Raw genomic sequence first — 21175 nt, forward strand, 5'->3', positions numbered from 1 at the left:
GCAAAGAAGTACAAGTACATTAGAAAAATCTTCATATTTAATTAAATATCCTTTTATAAAACATATCAACATATCAAAACATATGAACAACCTCAGATTTCTTAAGACAAGTGTTTGCACAAATACAAACAAAACTTTAAGTCAGAGGTATTTGGAACTGAAAAATATAGTATTGCACCTTAAATTTTATGGCATTACATGAACAATAGGATTCCACCAAACCAAACTCTTTTGTAGTGAAGCTGTTAACTTACATTAAATTGAACATTTTTGAACTATTTCTACAGCAAGAATTCATTTTCACAGAACTGTATTCTTTAAGTGCAATCGGTGTCTGAAGCAACATTTTAAAGGAGGTGTTACGTCTAGACTACTTTTTTTTTGTTTTTGCTCCTGAAACTTGGCATCTTTTGGTCTGCACAAGTGCATCAATATCAGGTGTCATGTCCTGACTAGTAGCCAATCTCAGAATGTCATCTAAGTGCTTGTGTGTGAGCCTTGAGCGCAATTTTGTTTTATTGATGTTCATTACAGAGAAAACTTGTTCACAAAGGTAGGTTGTCCCAAAAATGCACAAACTTTTTGCAGCCAGGGCTGTTAATTTGGGGTACCCTGGCAAGAGATATTGATAAAATGTTATCAAGCCCACTGAGGCAAACTTGTCCTTCAAATCTGCATCACATTGCAAATCAATTATCTCTAGTTGGATGTCGACAGGGACATCAGAAGCTTTGACTGTGAAGGGTGAGTGAAAAACTGCAAATTCTTTCTCGAGTTCACCAAAGATCTGAAACTGTTTCTCAAACTCGCACAGCAATCCTGCAATCTTATCTTTATACTGTTTCATGTCAGCATTAATGCCTGTTGCACTTACCTCTCTTAAGCAAGGGAAATGTGCAGGGTCACCACTTGACAGCTGTGTCTCCCACAAAGTCAGCTTCAACTTGAATGCACATATGCTGTCATAAAACTGTGTGACAACGTTTTTGCGGCCTTGCAACATTTTGTTCAGAATATTCAAGTGCTCTGTAATATCCACCAGAAATGCAAGGTCCTGCAGCCATTCCTGACATTGTAATTCCATCACTGGATTTCTTTTTTTCTCCATGAATTGTCCGATTTCCTCGCGTAGATCAAAGAAACGCCTCAGCACAGCACCTCTGCTTAACCATCTTACTTCAGTGTGGTATGGCAGGGTATTAGTAACGTTATTGTCTCTGAGAAGGCAGTCAAACTGATGATGATTCAGGCCTCTGGCTCGGATGAAATTAACAGTTTGGACAACCACCTCCATGACGTGATCCATTTTTAATGACTTGCAACACAATGCCTCCTGGTGCAAAATACAGTGAAATGTCCAGAAACCATCTCCTCCATTAGCGGCTTGTACTTTCTCTCTGAATTTTGTCACAACACCTGCTTTTCTTCCGATCTTTGATGGCGCGCCATCTGTAGCCAGGCTAACGGTGCGGGACCAGTCCACCCCGACTCTGTCCAGCGCACCAACCACAGAGCCGAAAATGTCCTCAGCTGTTGTCGTGTCAATCATAGGCACCAACTCAAGGAACTCCTCAGTGACAGTCAATGTCTCATCAACTCCATGAATAAATATGGCCAGTTGAGCAACGTCTGTAATATCAGTGCTCTTATCAATTGCAACAGAAAATGCAAGAAATGACTTGACCTTGTGTTTCAACTGCCTTTCTAAATCAGCCGATAGTTCCAATATCCTCTCTGCCATAGTGTTTCTCGTCAGGCTAATGTTGGAAAATGCTTGTCGCTTCTCAGGACACACGAGTTCTGCAGCCTTCATCATGCATCTTTTAACGAACTCACCGTCGGAATACGGCTTTGATGCTAATGCTATTTCGTTAGCAATTACGTAGGTGGCTTTTACTGGTGCTTCACTGACCTCTCGGCTCCGAGTGAAAATTGACTGCTGTTTCCTTAGACCCAACAGCAATTCATTTATCTTCTCTCTCCTCAGTCGTCCTTGCAAGATGTCGTATTTTCCACCATGATGAGTCTCATAGTGGTGCCCAATATTATATTCCTTGAGCATCGACACTTGTTGATTACACACCAAGCATACAGGTTTCCCATTTATCTCTGTGAATAAATAGGAAGTGGTCCATTTCTCTTGGAAAACCTTACACTCGGTATCCACTTTTCTCCTTTTTGACAAAGACATTTTGGCTAATGAGGGTGTCAAGGTGAGTAGAAAATAAGGTAGCCTACAGAGTGGCAGAGTTGTTGCTTCTTTTACTGTAATTAAAACAGTGCACCCCTCCCCTTTGACTAACACAGTGCGCCCCTCTCATCTGACTAACACCCTAGCGGACGATTTAGGAATTGCATTTTATTACGAATTTCGCGTTTGTGTCTTTTATTAATTTTTTTACTTTCAAAATTCATCCAGTGGGCCGGATTGAACCCCCTAGTGGGCCGGTTTTGGCCCGCGGGCCGTACATTTGACACCCCTGCTATATACAGTACACCTCAAGTCCAGCTGCCATGGAGGGTCAGAGAAATATAAGAGGAGATGTATTCCCTGCACCCTAAGACAATAACCCATGACTGACATCACAAGCACAGCTCAGAAGACTGAGGGGATTTAGACTCACATACTGTAAAATCTTGCATATAATGCACACTTGTGTATAATGTGCATGATGATTTAACCCAAAGTTTTCAGGTAAAAAAAAAAAATTCATATATAATGCACACCGTTAACTTTTCCAAAATTTATTAAAATTGCAGTTATTTTTATATTATTATTATAATAATTATTTTTTATTTAAATTAGGTTCATTTTTAACAATACGTATAATAACAAGTAGATAAGTACCTATTAGGTAACAATTCTTTAATTTGCAAAATTGAACTTTAAATTGCATAAATTGTTTTACATAATCTACCTATAGGTAGTCACAATTATTACTCAATCAAAAACATGTAACTCTAAATATAAGAATACCTAACTGGAAGAACAGTCATCATCACTATTACTAGTGAGAAGCTCATTCGAGTCAATGCTATTGTCATTGATACATTGTAATAAATATCACCATCATTTTCTTTACCTGATGACACCTGTTTATCCTCTCAAAAAAATGTTGTCCTCAATGCCGTCAAGATTATTAGAAATAGAAAGGCAGACTCTCTTTGCTTGGAGGAATATTAAACTCATTGACTTGATGTCTAATCCCTGCGTGTGCATCAGTAGCGATGAGCAAACAAGGGCAAACATGGCATCGACATCTGGTGAGACAGTGAAGCGAATGCGCAAATGAAATTCTCAGTGGGTGATGTTTTGCATATGTTGTATTATTTTGATTTGGACTCTGACTTGTTGCATCTGATTTGGGTGCAAGTGATTGAGATCTAAAATGAAAGTGCAGTACTGGCATCAGCTGATTGGTCCCCAGCTGATCGTGATGCTAAACACATTCATGTAGCTGGTGGATATATATAGTCAGGTCCAGAAGTAATTGTACAATGACACGGTTTTCATAATTTAGGCTCTGTACACCACCACAGTGGATCTGAAACAAAGCAATCAAGATGTGATTGAAGTATAGACTGTCAGCTTTAATTAATGGGGTTTAACAAAAATATTGTATGAGCTGTTTAGAAAAGACAGACATTTTAATACACGGTCCTCGTATTTTCAGCCATTTTTTTGGATGAATCTGTCATTATTACTGATAACCTGTTTCAAATCAAAATGATGCAGTTTCCTGTGAAACTGTGTTTTACACTGATCATCAAGGAAAGCCAAATTTAGTCACTAGGAAAAACAAGAATTTAAAAAATGCTTAGTTAGTTACATAGTATTTCTGATACATACAATTAATAGGAGGCAGTGTAATTGAGGCCCACTGTCTTAGGAAATTTCAGTATCACTTTAGGTTAAGTGTCCCAAATTACGCTGTACTTACCATGTACAGTTGAACCTCGGGTCACGACCGTAATTCATTCCAAAACTCTGGTCACAACCCGAATTTGGTCGTGACCCGAAGTAATTTCCCCCATAGGATTGTATGTAAATACAATTAATCCATTCCAGACTGTACGAACAGTATGTAAATATATTTTTTTAAAGATTTTTAAGCACAAAAATAGTTAATTATACCATAGAATGCACAGTGTAATAGTAAACTAAATGTAAAAACATTGAATAACACTGAGAAAACCTTGAACAGAGAAAACTAACATTGCAAGAGTTCACGCTACAGCCTTACGAACCGCTCGCTGTAAACACTTTTTTTGAATGAGCTTTAAGCACAGGGAAAAAAATGAACATTTGAAAAATCCTTCATTTATACAAAAACTAACCATAAACAACCAAGAAAACTAACCTTGCATGAGTCGGGTTCTGGCATGAAGGAAGTGAGCAGGAAACTGGGTGGAGAGGAGATTACAGTTTTGAGGTAAAGTCCCAGCTGCTCGATGCACGTCTGACCGAGAACAATGTACTGTACAGGGAGACACTGAACACTTGCGTAAATCACTGGCACGTACAAACTGGAAGGGAAACGAAATAGAGAACAAAGAGTTCACAGCAAATGCACAGGGAGAGACTGAACACGTGCGGAAATCATCAGTGTGTACAAACTAGAAGGGAAACTGGCTTGTTCGTCACCCGAGTGTGTGGTTGTGAACAGATGCAAAAGTTTGTGACTCAAGGTTCCACTGTAATTACCTGTATAATTAGAGTAACTAGGTGTTATTACGTTTTATTTACTGTGTAACACAATGTACAGCTGTGGTTAAGCACTCTTTTGTAACTGTTATTGTACAGTTTATGTACATACATATTTTTAAAAATTGTGTAATAGCAATTACAATTGAGTAATTAATTTTAATGTTACTCTGTATTACACAGTAAGTACATAGTAATAACACCTACTTACTCTGTAATTACAGCATATAAGTAATTACATGGTAAGTACAGTGTATTAGGGACACCTAATCTAAAGTGATACCGAAATTTCCTGGGCATAATTGAATAATACAGGTAGTTTATCATATATTTGAACTCTCACTGATTTTTTGTTAGACCCAAACAATTATTATTTAGATTGAGATGTGAGCAGAAAGTGTGCTTTTTAATATAGAAAAACAGAGGATAAAGTTATTTCTATACAGCCCCGGGCTTCTGTTTTTTTTCTACTGCATGTTCATGTTTTTGTGTCTATTCTTTGGTTACTGAGGTGTTCACTTTACATTCAGAAACATACTCTTATTTAAATTGGTGACTGAAAAGTACTATAAGAACATAACTAAATGAATGTGTCCATCTTTAGCTTGGCATCTCTTCCACCACAGCCTGCTGACAGAATTGGCAACTTTTTATGTCAATAGTGTTATGAATAATATGACGATGTAACAATATTTGGAACATATTTGTTGTATATTTGGGTAATGCAGTCCCTTCTGGTTCATGTTGTAGGTACCAGCTTTGATTTAAAAAGGGTTCTAGATGGATTCTGGAAAGTGGGCTAGGACGCTGTAAGTAGCCAAGGGGTTAATGACTGTTTTCTAGAATCGACCCTTTAAGTTGCAAAAGTATAATAAAATCCATCTTGAAATGGACCAACTTTACCTGTGGCGATACTAAATTGACACTTATTACTTCCAAAACTATACACCACATTCCAATATGCAACCTCTGCTGACTTGAAACCAAAACCTAGTACCATTTCATTGGGAATCGTATGAAAAACTGAGCTAATAAAATGCAAAGTGTCTCATTCAATAAGACATGTCCTGAATTACAAATGGACCACTTGTTGCACTGGGAAACATGTTTAAGAGTTTCTTTTAACTTTATAAGATTGTTAATTCCTGTTTGAATATTATTTTTTAACTGAAACCTGTGTATTGATGTTTGATTGGATGGGTAAATGCATTTATTTTCTTGTTGGATGAAAAAGGTATTATACATTCATTTAAATTTAATTTGCAAGAGAATAAACAAAAGTGGTTTTTCTAGCAGAACAAATAGGTTTCTTTAAAAGTCAAACAACAATCAATCTTAAATTCTTTCCACTTTCACCTGATAAACCTGTCATTGGAATGAATGTACATGGCAATAATATTGAAAAGTTGTCCTTAAAAACTAATAAAGCTCCCATCAAGGTAACAGAGTTGTTTTTGTGGTCACATCTGACAATAAAACCAATATAGTTTAAATTTAAATCAATATAATGGTGTGTCAGACTGATACAGTTGACATACAAAGTAACATCATGGTGTTTTAAAATCATGCATTTTCTTATATTTTAAATGCATGAATGCCTGCATAATCGGAGTAACTGAAACTTTTACTTGACATTTTATAGAAACACATCTCTGTGTATCTAATTTAAAAAAGGACATTCTTTATTTCTCTGTCTTAGATCATCAGTCTACATTTATTATCTTGATGAAGTAATACACCATTACAATATGAGTCAAAAGAAAGTAAGAAAATAAAGTTGTTGCATAATATTTTTAGAATTAGCACGTAGTTCTTTTTGTGCATTTGCACAGCATTTATATACAGTACATTTCTTAACTTAATATGTATGTGGTTATTGAAATACTGTATTCCTGTTATCAAGAACATGAAGCTTTTACAAGGCTACAGATCTCACCTAAATTATTCCTATCAACACATTTGCACAATTAAATAACAAAATAGCTGTCACATTGTAAATGAGACCACATCCATACACAAACACATTTTATGTTCAGCACAGTGTACTCTTAAAGTGTAGTCTTTCAGTACCTGCCACCATGAAAAACAACCCTACAGTATGATGCTGCTGCCATTACCATTCTTCACACTTGGAGTGGTATTGCACAGGTGATGAGCAGTGCCTGGTTTCTCCCTGATGTGATACTTAGAATTAAAGCCAAACAGTTCAAACTTTTGTTTCTCATAGTACAAAAGTCCATTTAGGTGTCTTTTTTGCAAACTCCAATCATGGTTTCATGTGTTATCTGGCCACTCTGCCATAAAACCCAGATTAGTGGAGTTTTACAGTGGTGGTTTTCCTACCAGAAGTTTCTCCCATCTCCACACAGGTTATCCAGAGTGAGCATTAGGTTCTTGATCACCTCTCTTACTAAGGCCCTTCAACCCGGATTGCTCAGTTTAGCTGGGCAACCAGCTTTAAGAAGAGTTGTTGTTGTTTCAAACTTACTCCATTTAGGAATTACAGAGGCAGCTGTCCTCATGGGAACCTTCAACGCTGCAGAATTGTTTATAGCCTTTCCCAGATCTGTGCATCGATACAATGTTTTCTCTAAACTATGCAGGCAATTCCTTCACCCTCATGGCTTGATTTTTGCTCTCATACACATTGTACTGTGAAACCTCATACAGACATGTGCGTGCCTTTCCTTATCATGTCCAATCGATTCAACTAATCACAGGTGGACTCCAAAAAAATGTAGAAACATCTCAACAATGATCAATATAATAAGATGCATTTTTGTCATAGCAAAGAGTCTGAAAACCTGTATCAATGTGATATTTCAGTTTTTTATTTTTAATTACAGTATATACTTGCAGATGAGTTCTCCCGCAGATGAGTCGGGACTTGATTTTATGATAATTTCTGGTATGTTGTAATGTCGGTCGTATAAGTTGAATGCGGAAAACTCACGTTATTGTTCCAAGAGATTATGATATGCAAATGCCCACCTGAGAGAGTAACCATGGAGCACACTGCCTTTTTTTCTGTGTATTGTGCCTACGCCACCACAGGGTAATACCCAGACTATTGTGAAGCGACGTTTGCACAGATTTGTGTTTTTTGTGTCTCACACCCTCATTCACCTTTATCATAGGAGCATCCCTTATCTACGATGGAGCGTTTGATCAGAAGAAAATATGAAGCTGGTTTTAAATTAAACGTCGTTGAAGTAGCGAAAGAAATTGTTAACTGTGCTGTCTGCAACAAAATTCGATGTGTCTGAGAAACTGATGCAAGATTGGAGGAGGCAAGAAGATGTAAAAAAAAAAAAAATATTTGTGTCGCATTTTTGAACGGACATATAAGTCTCGGTCTGATTTTATTATCAATTTTTTGTGTTTCAAGGCCCGACTTATAAGTGACTATATACAGTAATTTGCAAAGATTCCTAAAATCCAGTTCTATGGCATTGTGTATTTTTTGATGAGGGAAAAAAAAACTAAAATGATGTTAGCACAAGGCTGCAACAAAATGTGAAAAAGTGAAGGGGTCTGAATACTTTCTGAAGGCACTATATTGCTCTCTCTCTATTAATATTAACACACATACTTGTACTTATTCATATATATACTGATGAAAAACTCTTGGGATACTGGAATAGATACCCTACAATGCTGAGTTGTGTGAAATTAAATATGAAAATTACTACTTTGTACAATTTGTAGTTTATGCTGTATGCTTCTTATTTTAGGAACAAGTCAACATGAATGAATGCTAGAAATGGAAAAATTAAGTATTGTCTAATCGCTGAATTTGTAATACTAAAGAAAAATACACCTCCACAAATTAATTCTTCCATAGTTAACATTTACCAGTGCCAGTCCCCTTTATTTGCAATAGTCAACAGACGGGATGCAGAACTGCAACATAGAAGGATGTCTCTTAAAGATGACCGAAGGTCTGGTTGGCCTTCAATAGCTAAAACAGGAGGCAATGCTGCCACCATACAGCAAATCAGATAGAGATTTAAAAAGTGCTGATATATTAAATAGCAGTCACCACAGGGATGGATTGCTTAAATCACTTATTTACATGCAATTAAATTTGAGCAAGAACTTGACTCATTGGGTGCTGTGGGGAACAGCCCGGACACAGACAGGTAGACATGATGGTTTCACCACACACACGTTTATTTACAATATTTACAGCCATTAAAATGCACAATACCCAGTGCCGCAGCACCAATCACCCCTTCAGTCCTGGCCACACAACACAATGCCTTCATTATCTCTGGTCCGCCTCCACTCCTCTCCACCGAGCTTCGTCCACTTCCACCCGACTCTTGCCATTGAATGGAGGGAGGTGGCCTCTTTTATACACTCCCAGATGGACTCCAGGTGCTTCCCGACACTCTTCCGTCGACACTCCCTTGTGTGGCGGAAGTACAGGCTGCGCAACCGGAAGGACTCCGGGTGTCCCTGCTCCTCTTCCCCCCAGTACTTCCGGGTCTGGCGGAAGTGCTGAGGTCCAGGGCTCCCAAGGCATTGGGGCACCCCCTGGCGGTGGCCACCGGCCCCTACAGGGTTGAGCTTCCCAGCTCTGTACCTGTGGCTCCCAAAGCAACCAGGGCAGTCGCCCCCTCGTGTTCTGGAGGAGGTGCAAGCCCTCCTCCAGTCCTCCTGGGCATCCCGGCCGGGCATGAACCCCAGCCGGGTGCTACAGTGCGTAGAATTATGCATCCAATGTTTCCAGGTAAATCTTGAACTAATGAATTTGGACAGTCTTGGCTTACTATGATCTAGAGTGCAAACATCTTTAAAGTATGGAACCATTGTGATTCTCAGACAATAAAGAAATTCAAGATCCATGCCAGTGCCAGTAAGGTCAATGGCAAAAATTTTTATGGTGTTGGGGATGAAGCGGTATCAATTATTTGTCTTAAAATTTTACAATAACTTGTCAAAATTTATTTGATTTGTTTTGTTCTTTGCAAAGAAGCAAGCAAAGCTATTGTCCATCCTCCTTCTGTTTTGTGACAATGGACATTAGTGACACTGCCATAACAAACCAGATCCTATCTGAGATACATGTTGTGAACAATGAAGAAAGTGTGGCTGTTTATTTGAGTGGCATTGAAAAACTTCATAAATGTTAAAACATGTTTACTATTGTTCATGAAGATCATGATGAAAACTAAAATCTTTTTAATCTTATTGTGTTTCTCTTAAAAAGTCAGGCATAGAACTTTTGATATACATTTAAATCCCTTTTTAATGACCATTTATGGTTTTATTGAGGGTATACAATACAGTAAAGAAAATATTTAACCTAATGTCACTAATGTTGCCAAACTACGTTCTGTAGATTTGCTTAAAAAGTTTATATGTGTTGATGTAAGTAGAAAAGGGTAACAATTTTAAGTAGTAACTCTTGTTAACACACCTGGGGCCTCATGTATAACGCCGTGCGTAGAACTCACACTATAACATGGCGTAAGCACAAAAGCGGGAATGTGCGTACGCACAGAAAAATCCAGATGCAGGAATCTGTACGCACGCAAACTTTCACGTTCTTCCACTACATAAATCCCAATCAGCGTGAAAAGTAACGTACGTGCACGCGCCTTCTGTCCCGCCTCAACTCCTCCCAGAATTACGCCTCTTTGAATATGCAAATCAATATAAATAGCCTTCTGTGAAAAGACAAAGGAGAAAGCACGGGGGGAAATATAAGAATTTCAGTGAATACCAAGTGGAGGCAAAGGAAAAACGTACTATTTGTTGGTTTAAACAGTGGTATAATCAACAAAAGGAAGTTGATCGAGTGACAGAGTGTTGGAGAAACTCGAAGGCTCAAATTCACAAAGTCGCACAGTGCCCGAAATAAAAAAGAAATCACATATCAAAGTCGCCGTGGAAAAAGGCAAGTCGTAGCCCACCGTCTTAGTGTCATATGAAAGCTTATTAGGGAACAGACAAAAAAATAGGCACACAGTGGGAAAAAAAGCACGAAATGTCAACTTTAATCTCGAAATTTCCACTTTAATCACGTAGTTTATTTTGACATTAAAGTAGAACATCATAAACTTCATCTTAAAATCGTTTATTTTACGTTAAATACTTTGTTCTGTATTTGATCTTCTATGTGCTCTATGTGTGTGAATCACTACGTGCTTCCGTTCTTTCTCTTTCTCCGACAGGACACAGAATCCATTACATTTGTGATATTACAGCTCTATGAATAATTAAAATACTGAGATGTATACGTGATATCATTTTCATGATGATAGGAATGAAAGCATGTTATTAAACATGGGAAGACGGTGGCGCAGTGATTGTTCATATCTCACGCAAGAGGCTTGCTGCGCCATGTGCGAACTTCGATGAAATAATTTATTACAGAAGTACTGTCTCTTTCAAACGTACTAACCTCCAATTCCTGTCCTTCCTTTTCTTTCTCCAAATACCCAATCGCCACACAATCAGCTCTGTAATAGACATTATGCCATCTGTAAGCTTAGAATGCCGATTCTTCAAAACTTTTAAGGAACACTGAAATATCTTCGTAGTACATGTTTAATTATTCTATCTGTCTATCCTTCCAGTGTCGCGTCAGCGCAAGAATACAACGCAATGTAGGAACAATCCCTGAACTAGCTAGCGCTGCGGCACCGTGTCTTCACATGTTTAATTATTAACAATACAGATTATTTAAATGAAGTTAAAGTTTTATCTGTATACTATAAGCAACATATTTTGCTGCATTTCATCCTAAAAATGATATTGTCATCATACACGCTTTATAAAGTGGCGCAGGTTGTGCAATATTATAACTGTAGTGTAAGTTTAAAGTGAGGTCATTGTACTTATAAGTACAAACAGTTCTACAAGGAGCACTTGATGGACTGATTGAGTGCGTCTATAGTTCTTGGGATGAAACTGTTTCTGAAACGCGAGGTCCGTACAGGAAAGGCTTTTGACGCTTTTTGCCGTGGTTGAGGTAGTGTGTACTTGAAACTGTATACCAATAATTCTCTTTCCGATCAATTGTTGCTGTGATTCACACTCAGATACAGTGATATAAATACTCCGAGTGGTGCAGTGAGAGTAATATGGAAAAAGATGATCTGCAGTGGCAACCCTTAACGGGAGCAGCTGAAAGAAGAAGAAGATGCAGTGAGAGTAACAACGCTAAAGCAGTTATGGTATTTGGAATACTATGGCTATTACCTGGACCATTATATTGCTACAGGTTAATTACAATCAGATGCATTACACTAATAAACAATATGCAGTTAGTTACAGTGTATTTATAAAGCCGCCTCAGGAATGTAGAGCTAAGAAAGAAAGGGTGTCCAAGCAGGAACAGTAGCACTGCTTTGACGCTGGGTGCCGCCAGTCTGCAAAACCGAGCGGAGAAATTGCGTATGCCAAGGTATGAGTTACCGTGGAAATGTGCGTGGCTTTACGCCAAGTTTAGGTTTTATACAGTAATCCCTCCTCCATCGCGGGGGTTGCGTTCCAGAGCCACCCGCGAAATAAGAAAATCCGCGAAGTAGAAACCATATGTTTATATGGTTATTTTTATATTGTCATGCTTGGGTCACAGATTTGCGCAGAAACACAGGAGGTTGTAGAGAGACAGGAACGTTATTCAAACAATGCAAACAAACATTTGTCTCTTTTTCAAAAGTTTAAACTGTGCTCCATGACAAGACAGAGATGACAGTTCAGTCTCACAATTAAAAGAATGCAAACATATCTTCCTCTTCAAAGGAGCAAACAAATCAATAGTGCTGTTTGGCTTTTAAGTATGCGAAGCACCGCGGCACAAAGCTGTTGAAGGCGGCAGCTCACACCCCCTCCGTCAGGAGCAGAGAGAGAGAGAGAGAGATAGAGAGAGACAGATAAAAAAATCAATACGTGCCCTTCGTGCTTTTAAGTATGCGAAGCACCGTTCAACATGTCGTTTCAGGAAGCAGCTGCAGCTGCACAAAAGATAGCAACGTGAAGATAATCTTTCAGCATTTTTAGACGAGCGTCCGTATCGTCTAGGTGTGCGAACAGCCCCCCTGCTCATACCCCCCTACATCAGCGCAAGAGAGAAAGAGAGAAAGTAAGTTGGGTAGCTTCTCAGCCATCTGCCAATAGCGTCCCTTGTATGAAATCAACTGGGCAAACCAACTGAGGAAGCATGTACCAGAAATTAAAAGACCCATTGTCCACAGAAACCCGCGAAGCAGCGAAAAATCCGCGATATATATTTAAATATGCTTACATATAAAATCCGCGATGGAGTGAAGCCGCGAAAGGCGAAGCGCGATATAGCGAGGGATTACTGTACATCGCGATTTGAGCGTGGAAACGTTCGTACGCAACATTTCTGTGCATACGCACCGTTTATACATGAGGCCCCTGGTCTTTTTTTTTTTTCCGTCACTAACATGGAGAACTGGACATCACCATATGAAAGCATCTGGCAGAAACTCCTGAGGCAGCTAAATTCCACCATAAACACTGTAGACATTCTAAAGAACTATATTTCACTCACCAATAAGGTTCATAGGGCGCAACATCTGAAAATGAGAGCGAGAGAGAGTGGGGAGGAGGGCATAAAGAAATATAAGCACACTACTATGTTTATAAATATGCAATTTAAATTAGGTAAATCTTTTTATATGTTTCTGATTATTTACAGTATATGCATGTATGTCTGTATATACTGTATATTATATATATATATATATATATATATATATATATATATATATATATATATATATATATATGCACACATTCTCTTACAGTATATCCATGTACAACTCATGGATAATACTTTAGAATCTCCCATGTATATTCCCAAGTCATGCATACTGTAAAGCTACAAATGAATACAGTGAATATGTAGATAATAGTAAACACACGCCAGAAATAACAGTTTGGACAACCCTGTGTAAAGAATACAAATTTTTAGGCTGATAATAATAATAATAAATTTTATTTATATACCGCCTTTTCCATGCTCAACACGCTTCGCAGAATCTCATGAAGAAACAGCAGGTGTATGTCACATTGGATGCAGATGTTTCCTGAACAGAACATTAAAACAGATTGATACAGGATAAACAAAGTCATTAAATAGAATAAAAGACAATAAACCAGAGTAAAATACTAAATTCAATACTAAAAGAAAGCCTGGTAAATAACAACATTTGTGATATAACACACACACACAAATTATACTGAGCATCTGGACAGAGAGGAAGACTGAAAGAGGAGTCAGAATGTCAGGTTAAGTTAAACGCCTTCCTGATCAGATAAGTTTTAAGTTGTTTTTTAAAAGAAGGAATTGAGTCAGCTGATTTAATTAATTTAGGGAGATCATTCCAAATTCTGGGCTATACAGCTGATTACCCTGTCACCCATAGAGTACAGGTTAGTGTGTGGCACAACAAGATTGCCAGACTCAGAGGACCTTAGTGGGTGAACAGGAGCAGAGTGAAGGAGAAGGTCACTGATGTATTCTGGTGCGAGGCCATTTAAAGATTTGTAGGTTAATAACAGCATTTTATATTTGATCCTGTAAGACACAGGGAGCCAGTGAAGGCAAAGCAGGATGGGTGTGATGTGCTCGTTGTTGCTGGTTTGTGCTAGGACTCTTACAGCTGAGTTTTGAATCAACTGGAGCTGTGATATAAGATTAAAAGCGGTACCTGCCAGTAGGGAGTTACAATAATTGATGCAGGATGTGATAAAAGCATGGGCAAGTTTCTCAGCATTAGGAAAGGAGAGGAATGAGTGAACACGGGATATGTTACAGAGGTGGAAGTATGACAGTTTCTTAATGTGGTTTATGTAGGCGGAAATAGAAAAGGAGAAATCAAAGATGACACCAAGATTCTTTGCATTAGAAGAAGGTCTGATGAGATCACCGTGACAGAAAAGGAGCCCATTTTCTTAACTTGCACTTTAGTGCCAACTTGCAGGAGTTCAATTTTGTTGCAGTTTAACAACAAATTTTAATGTGGTAAGTTGTGAGCTGAGAAAGCCCTGATGAAGTTTCACTTTTTACATTGAAATAGAGTTAAGTATCATCTGCATAAAATGATGCAGATGTGTGTGCGTTTATAACCATATTAGTGTATTCATATTTGTACTACATTTTGGCATGTAGGCACATACGTAATTTCCTCCGTCTCCATTACTCAGCAAATTTTTGTTATTTTTGAAATGTATTTATTGTCACCAGTTTTTACACTTATTATGGTATTTGGTCTAGCCCAATCTCAAGAGCAATAATTAAAGTTCTTGATACAGAAGGTTTAGTATTGTGTATAAGGAAGTATTTAAATACAGTCTGTTATTTCATTCAATAAGGAGTTGCATAAGCATATAAGTTTAAATGTAATATGCATTTAAGCATATAAGTTACTTGTATACATGGAAACATAGAGGAATGCAAGTTGTTCTTCTTCTGTTCAATAATACTCTTTTCATGAATGGCAGGTTGTGCTCTTATGGCTATGGATATTTATATATTCAGTATATACTATATAGGGTGGCACAGTGGTGCAGTGGTAGCACTGCTGCCTCGCAGTTAGGAGACCCAGGTTCGCTTCCCGGGTCCTCCCTGCGTGGAGTTTGCATGTTCTTCCCGTGTCTGCGTGGGTTTCCTCTGGGTACTCTGGTTTCCTCCCACAGTCCAAAGACATTCAGGTTTGGTCGATTGGCGATTCTAAATTGGCCCTAGTGTGTGTGTCCTGCATTGGGCTGGCGCCCTGCCCAGGATTGGTTCCCTGCCTTGCGCCCTGTGTTGGCTGGGATTGGCTCCAGCAGACCCCCGTGACCCTGTGTTTGGATTCAGCGGGTTGGAAAATGGATGGATGGATATATACTATGTATTTTATATACTATATATATTATATACTGATTATATAAGGTTTACTCTTGCCCGAAAAAAAGTTCTCTCAAACAAAAGCATTTATCCAATTTGTATTAAAATCAGAATACACAAGTAACATATCAAAGATGTGACGCCAAACCCAAAGTAAAGAAGTTATTAGAGTGGAGCTACATGTAGGGACCACAGCTATGCATCACGGTTGGAATCATATATGTGTTGTCAGGTTCGTCAATCATTTGGCAGCATTTTACAGATTATATGGTTAATTGTTGGTCTTTTTAATTTTTTTTTTGGTGGTGATCTTCAATTTTTTCTAAAAATCCACTATAGCTACCAGGTTATTATATAATGAGGCATGGATATGATGACTGTTTGACCATATAGCATTTCCAGCAATTTGGAGCATACTATATAATCAAGTTTGAAATCAAGATCAGATTGTCAGCTCTTCCCATTTTTTTTGGGAGAAAGCAAACTCAAGGTTTGTTTCAGTAAAATTAAGTATTTTTTCCAGCAGTAGCTGTTTTGAATATTATTATCCCTGTACTTTATGAGCAACTTCATATTCTGTGGTCCAGTTTGTTTGTATGCTTAAGGCAGTTAGTGTACTTTTTTTAGCACCCTGTTGTTCATACCCATTAGGAGTTATGTTGAAATAAGCAGATGCCCACACTGACTGTGTAGAGTCAGGGGGTGTAACAAGCTTTTAAGAGCAGAATGTAGCACTGCTATTTAGTTTTTTTTTTTTCTCAGGCTATTGACAAGGCTTTTTGCTCCATGTGTTTTTTTTATTATTTAATCTTGCAAACTCAGTGACACAGTTTACACTTTCTTTTTCTTAATACCGTCCAGGTAATGACAGATATCAAGTTATGTCCAGTGTAAGCAACAACCAAAAAAGGGCCCCTTTCAAGTAAAAACAGCATGCAACATAGAGCCCCTGTGGCATGGCTTCAGTTTGTACACCTGCAGCCCTGAAGCACAACCATGTTAGGTTCCTCAGGTGCCACCATTAGGGGTGCTGCAGGGAAAGGTCTTTCTTCCTTTATGGCAGTTCTACTTGACCCAGAAGTGCTTCTTGTGTGCAATGTTCTAGCAATTGAAGTACTCTTGGGTCCATCAAACCAGCTGCTCTGCCTTCATTAGGTGACTCAATTTCAGTAGAGGAGGAGGACAAAACTTGCCTGAAAGGAGTGGAGGAGAAAGTGGGAAAGGATGTGTCTGGATTTGGATTTGTGTTGATTTTGTAGAAGTCTGTCTACAGGTACTTTGTTAAATAAAATACTGTATATATATATATATATATATATATATATATATATATATATATAAAATTTAAACTTGGGGCTTTTGTGGATGAAATTTTGTATAGGGTTTGGTGCTCTGTTCTGCCCCTAGAGGTCACACACATACATCTTTGTATTATTTGGTAGGTACTGTATCACATATCTATGATCTATGGTGGATGTTTGCCGATTGGCCGACCAACCACACGTGTTACCTGGTAGGTAACCATCCAAATAATCAGATTGCGATTCTGACCTATGAATGTAATACTAAGATCTTCACCCTGTCAAGTAAGTGATCCAGCCGTCATACCACAATGCCAGAGGCTTCGCCATAGGCGATGCTGTCCAAGAATCTATCCCCATAAGGGGAAGCAAAGGTGCGGACACTTGATGAGCCCCAATTATGGCAAAATACGTGTTGTGTGCTCTTTGTATTGTTTGGCAGGTACTGTATCATACATATATATATATATATATATATATATATATATATATATATATATATATATTTATATTCTTTGTCACTGCTGAAGTATATTTTGGTGTCTTAAGAACACACACTATGTCTGAAGGCTCGAAAAGTGGTTAGAAGAAATGACCTTGTGCATCACTCCTTTCGAGAAAGCAAACAAGAGTCTCACAAGCTCTTTTTCAATAGTGTGAGTCCCTACTGGTATAATTTATGCAAGAGTCTGGGCTACTTTCTGGTGACTATGAAACCCTTCCTGCTATAAATGCCATAGCCCACATGTATATAATGTTTCATAGTTTAAGGATATAGCAACTTATTAACTTATAGCAACACAACTCTATTGTTTTACAATCAACTTTCTGGAATGGCACATTATAAAACACTTAAACTTGAAAAAGCCATTCATTCTTCAAGGCGGATGTCTAGTGTGTTTGTAACAAAAAAAAGCACAAATTGAAAGGAAACATTTATGATGACAGTTCCTAATAACCCATTAGGTGTTTTATGGTTACAACAAGGAATACCTTCTCTTAATTAGGACTAGCATATCTGTTATCTCTTTGTGTTCAGAGGATTAATTCTGCTGATAAACAATATTTTGCATGAACAAGTTCTGTTTTAAATCTTCTCCTCTAGTTAATTGCAGAAACCTTTATTTAGATTAATTTTTGTCCTAAAGGAAAACTGTAAGCAGTATATCTTATAAGGTTTATGAATTAAAAACATGCATTGTTTTTTCCTTTATTCATCTTTCTTTTCTTTGGTATATAGTGAGTTTCTCTAAGCTTTTTACAATTAAGACTCAGTTCACTGTGAAAAGTAAACTGTGTGAGACTTACGCCTAAATTGCTCCATATAATACCACTCTGAGAATGCTTAACTTTAATTTATTTTAATATGTCACATCACAAAGTGGCTTTAGATAATTTATGGCTGTACATAAAATAAAGTGCAAAATAAAAATAAAAACATTATGAATTATGAAAGGAAATAGAAAAAATGAATTACAGAATAATATAATACCTGAAGGTAGACGTGTGCAATATGTATCATCTACAATAATATCTTAATTGTTGTTTTAACAACGTGCGAGTTCACATATTGAGTATGTCACTCACTATGCAAAAAACAATCAAAAATAGTGAGAGTGTATGCATTTACTGCGTCATGTAGCTTAGTCTCGGGGGCCAGATGTGATTCTTTAATGAGAATACACGTCTCGGGACAACCCATTAAAAAGCTTGCAGTTAACTGCAATGAAATCCTGCGCTGCAAAGGCTTATATGCGCAAGGTTTCTTCCTAAACACCCAAACCCAATTTTTCCAGCCAATGAAGTTTAAACTAGATTAAGAGAGGGAGTTAAAGAAACCGAGCAAAAGACTTGACTCAGAGAGAATAAAAAGCTAAAAGTATCTTTGACAGTTCAGGAGCTCAGTAGCACAAGGTAACTGAAATTTAGTGATTAATTTGTACATTTTAATGAACACTGTGACAGAAGAATGCATTTGAGAAGTTCTTCTGTCAGCTACCCTATCTTTTTGTCATTTTGACTATTGCATAAATACAGTATATGTCATATATTAAACATAGTCTAGATAAGCATTGAGTCTATGGATATACCATGTGTTAAAACACTTTGGCTGTGCTAGCATGGCATGCTTGCATTTCCACTTAGACAGTAATGTTAACTTCCTTTAGTTATTTGTTTAAATGTGCTATGAGACGGTGGATGCTGTGCTGCCTCCTGTTTACTTCTCCTGATGTCATTAGGGAGATTTATTGATCTGGGTGTGTTGAGTCCTGAAATCTGCATTTCCTGTGGCTCTTTGTTATCAGCTCTCTTAACAGCAGTCCTTTTCCTCTCCTTTTGAGAGGGTGTGACACATTGTTTACATGCATATTGTGCAATTCATATTTTCAAAAACATGGCAGTTTAGTAATTAGAAGCTCAGATTAAATTAATGGCAGCACCTCTGCTCTTAGCAGGTCAAAATCACCACCCCAACTTTAAGCGTCGCCCTCATGAGGTGTAGGATATGTTTGGAAATGTGGCACTCAGTGAGCCATCAACTTGTTCCCACGCAGTTTTAAGCAAAATTCACACATGGATACCTCCAAACATGTTTGACACAGGACCGCTACATGTAATGTAGCAAGATAGACTACTCCACATGTGCACTGAGAGTTTATGCATTGCACTTGTATAGGCATACATGGTCACTGCTTCACAAGTGAAGCTAGTGTAGCTAGTTAAAAATGAGTGAACAGACAGTGGCCGAAGACAAAATACAGACACCATGTGCCTCGCAATTTATGCCGTTAGATTTTAATTGCTAAATGTGGATCATTCTCACTTGCTTGGAGGTGGTCTGGATTTGGAAAGACGGATGTTGCTTAAAAGATGGCAATCTGCAAACTTTGTGGGAAATCAGTTGCTATTAAAGACAGCTCAACAACTAAGCTTTGATAGTCAGCTGTCTATGACACTCCACCAAAAAATTTTATTTTTTTAAATGCTACTTACCCTAAGTAGTCTATAGTTGTGGCCAAGAATAATTATTAATCTTATGCAGTGTTGATAAATAATTAATGCTGAAGAGTGTCAAATGATGTAAAAAACATCCATAGAAAAAAAAGTTATGTGACGAATAATCCACGTTGTCAAGACATGCAAAGTGTGCGCATTTTTTGCTAAAATATTATTAAGAGTTACTTCCTGAAAATGGTCTCATTGAATGTAAACACAGAAGACATCATTCCCATTATGCTATGCATTTCAATAAAAGACAGATTTCTCCACCAGTGAATGAGTGGAAGAGACAGAGCTTCAATTCAAATGCACAGCACTGTGGGTAGTAGCATTTAAAACATATCTTTTGGGTGGTGTATCCCTTTAAATATGTTGTTTCCATTAATATCATTAGTAGGCAACAGTCAATATCCTCATAAAAACAGTGAGCTGGAGCTAGTACAATATAACACTTTTACAAACACATTTATGAAGGATGCAAAATATTGTTATCAAGAAAATCCCAGGAAATATCAAGTTAGCATTTCTTGTCAATATCGCACATCCCCAATTGAATGCAACTAATTGATTTTACTGCTTTGACAGATTTCAAGCAGTGTTTTCAGGAACAAATATTGAAGCATTCTGGGACTATATGCTAGCAATATTGCAGATGAGACTATTTTTAAATAATAACCAAGAAAAAAATATTGGACTAACACAAACCTAACATTAACTTGAGAAAAGACTGTTATCTTTTTAACGAAATAAGCAAAATCATGTTTGTAGGACACCAAAGGCAGATATTTTATTTATTTATTTTTTTGATTTTATTAAAATCAAATAACATTCCATACAAATAAATCAAGTTTTACAAAAATAGGTTCAAAACAAATCAACCCCCACCCCTTAGAAAGAGAGCTAGGTCAGCAGAGTAAAACTTTAAGCTAGTAAAAATAAGTAAATAGATAAATTAATAAATGAATAAATGGAGTAAAAAAAAGAGGGGAGAGAATCTGCTTCCTCAATTTAAATGCTTATTATAAAATGTTATTGATTAGATCCTGCCAGGTTTTGAAAAAGTTTTGTACAGATCCTCTAAGTGCGAATTTAATTTTTTTCCAATTTCAAATAGTATATTACATCAGTTACCCACTGACTTAGAAGAGGAAAGTTAGGATTCTTCCAGTTGAGCAAGATAAGTCTACGTGCCAATAGTGAAGTGAAGGCAATCACAGTTTGTTTGTCCTTCTCCACTTTAAGCCCCTCTGGGAGTACACCAAACACACCTGTTAGTGGAGTAGGAGGGAGTGT

This window comes from Erpetoichthys calabaricus, chromosome 1, assembly GCF_900747795.2.
Source record: "Erpetoichthys calabaricus chromosome 1, fErpCal1.3, whole genome shotgun sequence".
In the NCBI taxonomy this organism is placed as follows: Eukaryota; Metazoa; Chordata; class Cladistia; order Polypteriformes; family Polypteridae; genus Erpetoichthys; species Erpetoichthys calabaricus.